The 7,500-nt window shown below is 35.5% G+C and overlaps 1 protein-coding gene across 6 annotated transcripts in view; it reads left to right on the top strand.

Annotated features, from left to right (window-relative positions):
- The window catches only part of Egfr (epidermal growth factor receptor), a 633,396-nt gene that overhangs the window by 555,237 nt on the left and 70,659 nt on the right, over positions 1-7,500 (top strand). The window lies entirely within an intron of this gene.

Genomic DNA, 7,500 nt, shown 5'->3' with positions numbered 1-7,500 from the left:
TTCATAATTTCCTACTTCACGCTTCATAATCCTTAGCCATGTAGACCTGGGTCTTCCAACTCTTCTATTGCCTTTTGTAGCCCAGTTGCAAGTTTGGTGAACCAACATTTATAACTGTACTTAACAACAATAATTGTTGGTACATTTTTACAATAGTGAGGTTTGGTCTATTCTGTCTCCAGTCAATTGTATCTTTATTCTTTACATTCTTAGCTTCTTTGGCTGATAAATTATTTAGAAATTATGAAAAAATACAAATTGTCCAGAGATCACTGTGGCTATCAAGTTTAGCTCTACATATATACTTGATGTTATTGACCAGTTTTTTTTTGTATACACTATGTATGTATGTGCATATACATTTAAATATATATAATGTATGTTTGTATGTGAGGTTCTGTTTATTGGAGAGCTAGCATAGCCCTTATTCTTCTCTCCTTATTTAATAGTTTTCCATATACTAGTTTATATAAAAGCTGAATCCTTTTCCCTGAAGCAGTTGAATCTTTCAGTATTATAAGGTATTTGCGTAATTGAAGAAACAAAACCTATAGGTTAGTAGAGTCAACGTAAAATAGCCTACTTCCCTTTTCTATTTTCTTCTTCTTCTGCTATTTATTCAAACTTAAATGTTACTAAAACTTCAGTTATATGAAAAAAAAAAAAATAAATAAATAAATTCTTACCCCATCTCTCCGACCAGCCCCACTAAACTTGCATCAGGATGAAATTCCGAAAGTCATATATGTAAATGTAAATTCAGGACCCACGGAATATCTTTTGTGTTTTGTGTTGTTCTTCAAGACCTAACGATGGGCAGGAGACGCCGAGTCACTAGGAAGTGACTCCACCCTATCCTATAAGGATGCCAGAATAAGTTAAGGACACCCAGGTCCTACAGCTAAAGGCCCACCGGACACATCTCTAGGGCGGGCTGAATATGACGGGTGTTTAGTTCACAAAGGATGATTATTTATATATATATATATATATATATATATATATATATATATATATATATATATATATATATATATATATATATTAGTTTCAAAAGATATAAATAGTAATTTTCTTGTTGTTTGATAGATATTTTCTTTATTTAAAGCCCAAACAGTGCCTTGAACGGAATTCTTTGTCTCCACATCCATAAACTTGTAAAGCAGACAAAAATTCAGAAAATAAACCTGATTATCAGACTCAAGAGAGATGAGGACATCGTTGATAATTGGACCTTGGTTTAGAGATTCATTTTGTTTTCTCAGCTGTTTGAGCTTTCTCTTTTCTTTAAATCAATAATGAACTTTTTGAATTCGGCAATAACGATTGATGGATTGATTTCTGCAAGCTGATGTTGATGTGAAGTTTGTTTGTTATGCCTAAATAAGTAGTTTGGGTGTAAAAGGGAAAAAGTATATCCCCTTGATATAGATACAGTGGTGAAAGAGTGTTTATCTTGTTTGTATAGTTAGCGTATGTTATTTTCACATTGGTTTATCTTCATATTTCTATTTGTAGTAATTATCACCATTATTTTACTACATTAGCATTTTAAAGAATGATTTTTATTTCAATACGCGGAAGACTTGCAGATTATTGAGACTCCACCCAACAAGATATAAAGGTAGAAAGGTCAGGGAATCATAGGACTGAGACCTGGCCGGGAGAAAAGGCGGATTGTGTTAGGGGGCCATGTTGGTCGCTTTCAAGGACGACACTGGCTCTGAGGGTTCGGTGCAACAACAGCATTTGGTAAGAACATGGCAGTGGACATGTCACTATAATCAGTACATTTTAATGTAATGATAGTGTGAATCGGGTTGCTCGTCATAAGAATCTGTAGATAAGAAAAACTTATGTAATTGCTCGCCAGTATGAAAAAATATGCTGGTGCACTGTTCTAGTGTCACGTTTTGTTAACACATACCACCAATGTTATAAATGTTTCCAAGATATTCTGCAATATAATTGGTGTTTTTTTTCTCTGCATTATTTATGACAATTATTATGGTTTTTTTTTTTTTTTGGTATACCCATTTTGTTTTAGAAATGTTTTCGTGACCCCGGGGAAGAAATATACAGACTTCAGAATGTATAGGCAAATTTCAAATAGCAAAGAACACCTTTTGCTTCTTATGTATGGCAGTACAGATATTCTATGTGCTTTCTAGCGTTTTTAGTGTAGCTTCCATGTTCTGAAAAGATATGTTTTCTCACGCGTGTAATAGAGTAATTTACTGTTAATACATATGTCTTTCATAATGGGTCTCTCTCTCTCTCTCTCTCTCTCTCTCTCTCTCTCTCTCTCTCTCTCTCTCTCTCTCTCTCTCTCTTGCGCGCGCGCGAGTGAATCAAATTATCTCTTGATTTTTCTCAGGCTGCAACAAGAAAAGATTTTGGTCCAATAAACCTCAGACAGGAATGACATGAATCTTCAAGCTTGATGTGGTAAGTGGGGCCTGGTGCGATTCTAATGATTCCTGTAGTTGAGAGAGAGAGAGAGAGAGAGAGAGAGAGAGAGAGAGAGAGAGAGAGCGCTGCAAAAACAGGCTTGTATTGAGAATTCTTGGTTTTAAGAAAATTAGGGTAAATTTGAACAGTATATGGGTTAAATAGTTGTTTTAGCAAGGATGGGACTGTTGTTTATAGACTCCGTTACCTAGAGAGAGGCTGGGGAACTGTTTGATGATGATGAGGATGATGATGCAGACAGTTTTGAAAGTCAGATTGTTGGAAATTTATTTATAGATGGTGCGGAAAAAAAAAAACTAGAGTTAACAGAAGGAATGAATTATGCTTGGCGTTTTTATGAAAGCTTGATAGAAGAAATTATAACAAAGGTAAAGTAAAGGGTTCTAAAATGAGGGCATGTATTTGAATATTTTTTTCTCAATGCAAGTATTTGGGCGGAAGTCACGTAGCAAGAAAACTATGAAAATTAAAAAAAAAAAAAAAAATCTAAAAGGATGGTAGACAATACTTGAGTTTGAACAGTGTCTTGGCTTCTCATATTTTGGAAACATTATCCTTTTGATTATGCGTAATATCCACAGATTGTGTGCTTTCCTAATAGATGCTGCCAAACTTCTTCTTCCTCTCTCCCTTTTTATTTTTCTTTGTTTGAATGACATTCCGTTTCCTAATAGGGAACCGTCTGTGAGAATTCCACTGGCGGCGAATGGATTATAGGCTCATACAGGTTTTAGTAGTGGTTGGCTGTTGTAAGGTAATCTGGTGTGTTTGTCATTTTACATAATACAACGTCAGTCCAGTTTCTTCGTCTGTTGCTAATAAAAGAGCCAATCTGGTTCAGTCCATCGACTCATTCATTCATTGCACCTCATTGCAAATTCCTGGAAAGCTAATGTGATTCAGCAATAGACGCTGCCATTGTCTTGTATTACCTCCGTCGCAGATCTTTGTCTCCCTCGGTTACTTGTAAGAAGGGAATATTTTTTCTCAGTCTCAAGTGATCCAACCGTATTACATTCTGTCCATAATGCAATTATCTAAATATTTGGCTTATTCGTTAGCTGTTGGCAGTAATTAACAATGTGTACACGAGAAAGCTGCTTAATGTCGTTGGAGAGCAACTTGTTATTGGGGTTTCTTGCATTCTTTGGAAACTTTCCTCACCTCTCTCCCTCAGTCTCTCTCCCTAGCCACCATAGTGTTGCAACCGGTCCGCATTGGCTGATGTACGATGTTTGATATATCTTTCTTCTTATGTGTGTCTGTCTTATCGACTCTGATAAGACGCGTATCGTTCTATTGTTCCATGAATTAGTGTCATTGCTTTCTTGAAGTTGTTTTTACAATCTTGCGTTTGTGATTGCATAGAAGGGTCTTGGTGGTGACACTGTTCTTCTGGTTTACATTTGAAACCTTGAAGATTTGGGTGTGAAATAAAGGGGTGGTTTTATTTTTCGATGATCCTTGGAGGTTCAAAGCTACCAGTGATGCAAGGTCGCGGCAGCTGCATGTGTGTTGCTTCCCTTATTTACATATGCTGTACTACTAGACCTTTTTGGAGGTAGAGTAATATGCTGTCTTTTGATTTTCTTTTCTGGGTCAGTGTGTTCCTCAAATATCTTTTATATTTTCTAGTCTGGCTGTTTGACTATTTTTTTCTTTCTTTTTATAGGTGGTCAGGTTGTTTGTTACTAATTATTGTAGTCCTTTGTTAAAACAATGGCAGCCTTTTTTTGTATATTTTTTTCCATTGGAATGCTGTGGGATAAGTTATGTATTAAAACTTCCCTGTGCTACTTATAAAGCTGACCTGCAGAAGTTAAGTTGGAACGTGTCTATAATTTCCTACCTGTTTTTATTTTATTTGCACATTCTTCTTAAATAGTTATGTATAAGGTTGAGTACATTGGATGAGCGGTTACTGAAACATTTAGTTACATTGCTTTAAGGTATACAGTATATACGGCATTAGGACAAAATTAAGCTGCATTACATAATGACATTTCTAGAAGATAAGATGGTAGTGCAACTTGAATACAATTCTTGACATTGTTATAAGTTACTGATGATAATCTTAAATGAATACAAATCTAATTTAAGTAAAGGATGTCTATTCCTAGCCTAGAATGCATAGTTCAAGAAACTTACATCGTTGGGAGTCAATGGGGCTGGGGAACGCTGTTGGCTAATGGATGAACGGGTGGATCAGTTCGAGGGTAGTACTGAAGTACTACTGTGCATGTATAGAACATCGGAAATTCCCGGTTAGTCAATCAGGTTTACTTTGGGGCGAAGAGATTTGTAGTATTTATGTATATGCATCTCTCTCTCTCTCTCTCTCTCTCTCTCTCTCTCTCTCTCTCTCTCTCTCTCTCTCTCATATATATATATATATAATTTATATATATATATATATATATGTGTGAGTGTATATATATATACATATATATATATATATATATATATATATATATATAGATATCTATCTATCTATCTATATATATATATATATATATATGTATATATATATATATATATATATATATATATATATATATATATATGGGTGTGTGTGTGTTTGTGAAAAATAAGAAGTATTAGTAGTGTAGCATCATGTAATATTTACATAGTCGATGAGAAAATATTTATTTCGTAAAATACGTTATCATAATAAAAATATCAATCACCATTTCTGTTTAAATTCCATGTAGGGTACAGTGTAAGAGAAACATTGACTTGGCAGTCTTGACTTCGATGGATTAATGCCATCGCTTTATCATATTTTGTTATTTTGTTAAAAAATTTATAACGGGAATCACCTACATCGTTCCTCAGGACATATGCTGTAGGCTTCATGGTTTGGTCCCCAGTAATTACAATGCTTAATCCTTTCCATTTTCGTCTTGCACATTTCCTACCAATATTGAATAGCTGTCCAACTTTTGGAAGAGTTTAGTTTTCGCGAACCAGCTCCTTAACGTGTGAGTCAGTGGTAGCGTCTACCTTATAATGAGAATGATTTAAAGTGTAACTGTTACTTACAACCCCAGCATTGAGATGTCACCACATCATCCATATGAATTTGAATGTTCACCGAAATTCTCATGACAATTGCTTCATCGGTTACCTTTACCAGTAGGTTTGCATGATGTCTTTTATCCTAAAGATGAAGTGTGTAATAAAGCACACTGGTGGGCTCGGAATTTAAAATAACTATTTTTATATTAAATGTTTTTGTACATAGGAAAGACCGCTGGTTTTTACAATTCAAGTAGATTCACAAGCCACGTGGCATCACTTGCCCATCAATAATATCGAAATCCAAGATGAAAAACCTTTCCTTCGTTGGCTTTACGCATAGGCCAGACCAAGATCTAAGGAGATCTTGGGACAGACAGTGAGTGACCTGACGATGTAAACATCACCTAACCGTAGGGCAGAAGGCAGTGATAGACGACCATGGATCTTATTTTCAAAGTTGTTGTCGGCCTAGGGAGATAATTATCGAATGTTCTGAATAACAGGTCAACCAAACGCTCGACATAAGGTTTACCTTTCTCAATGGGTGATATTTTAAATTCTCTTTCAAGAAGTAAAAAAATAATGAGTATAGAAGTGTGAATTACTCGCTGTCTCAAGCACTAATATCCATTAAAATTAATTGACTAGAATATTGTAGCACAATATACACAATTGTAATTTTATCTAGTGAGTTCTTTTCATCTTCCAGTTTATCGCAAAGATCGCCATGATTAATATCACTGTTATTGTTGTTGAACTTAATACATTGTGCAAAGTGTTTTGTTTTGGCAGAAAATTTACGATTCTGTTCCCAGGCAAATGTTACATTGGTTTTGAAGATATGATTTGAAATTTACAACACAATTTGAGTTAGCGAATAGTTTCAAACGGCTTGTGTGAATGCAATGCTTTATTCTTCGCGCAAGAGCACTACCAAAATAATAATAATAAAGTTTCATTATTTATGATTATTGCACATTCGGTAGGCAAAATCACCTATGATTAAATTCTTTATTTTTATTTATTATACTTCGTATAGTTCTGTGGTTCAGGCGAATGCAGTTTGGGGAATTATGTAACTCATACTAATAAATATCTAATGATAGCGCGCCAATCGAAACAAACATCCAGACGTCGCACGTGGCATGCTAAATAGTGCGTCAATTGAAACGAACATCCAGGAGTATTATTATTATTATCATTACTTACTAAGCTAAAACCATATTTGGAAAAGCAGGATGCTATAAGCCCAGGTGCTGCAACAGGGAAAATAGCTCAGTGAGGAAGGAAAAAAATATTTTAAGAAGAGTAACAACAATAAATATCTCCTATATAAACTATAAAAACTTTAACAAAACAAGAAGAAGAGAAATAAAATAGGAGAGTATGCTCGAGTGTACCCTCAAGCAAGAGAACTCTAACCCAAGACAGTGGAAGACCATGGTACAGAGGTTGTGGCACTACCCAAGACTAGAGAACAATGGTTTGATTTTGGAGTGTCTTTCTCCTAGAAGAGCTGCTTACCATAGTTAAGAGTCTCTTCTACCCTTACCAAGAGGAAAGTGGCCACTGAACAATTACAGTGCCGTAACCCCTTGAGTGAAGAAGAATTGTTTGGTAATCTGTGTTGTCAGGTGTATGAGGACAGAGGAGAATATGTAAAGAATAGGCCAGACTATTCATTGTGTGTAGGCAAAGGGAAAATGAACCGTAACCAGAGAGAAGGATCCAATGTAGTACTGTCTTGCCAGTCAAAAGACCCCATAACTCTCCAGCGGTAGTATCTCAACGGGTGGCTGGTGCCCTGGCCAACCTACTACTGCATGTCATGCCACATAGTACCCAATTTAAGCAAACCTTCAGACGTTGCACGTGGCATGCTGTTTATAACAACGGTTAAAACAAACATCAGATGTTTTGCTACTTAAAATACCATTTGAAAACGAGTACCCAGATGTAGTACGCTGCCTGCCACATAGAACGGCAGTTGAAACAAAAATCCAGACA

This window comes from Palaemon carinicauda, chromosome 40 (assembly GCF_036898095.1).
Source record: "Palaemon carinicauda isolate YSFRI2023 chromosome 40, ASM3689809v2, whole genome shotgun sequence".
In the NCBI taxonomy this organism is placed as follows: Eukaryota; Metazoa; Arthropoda; class Malacostraca; order Decapoda; family Palaemonidae; genus Palaemon; species Palaemon carinicauda.
The sequence above is the reverse complement of the archived record's forward strand: the minus strand, read 5'-3'. Positions and strand labels throughout refer to the sequence as shown.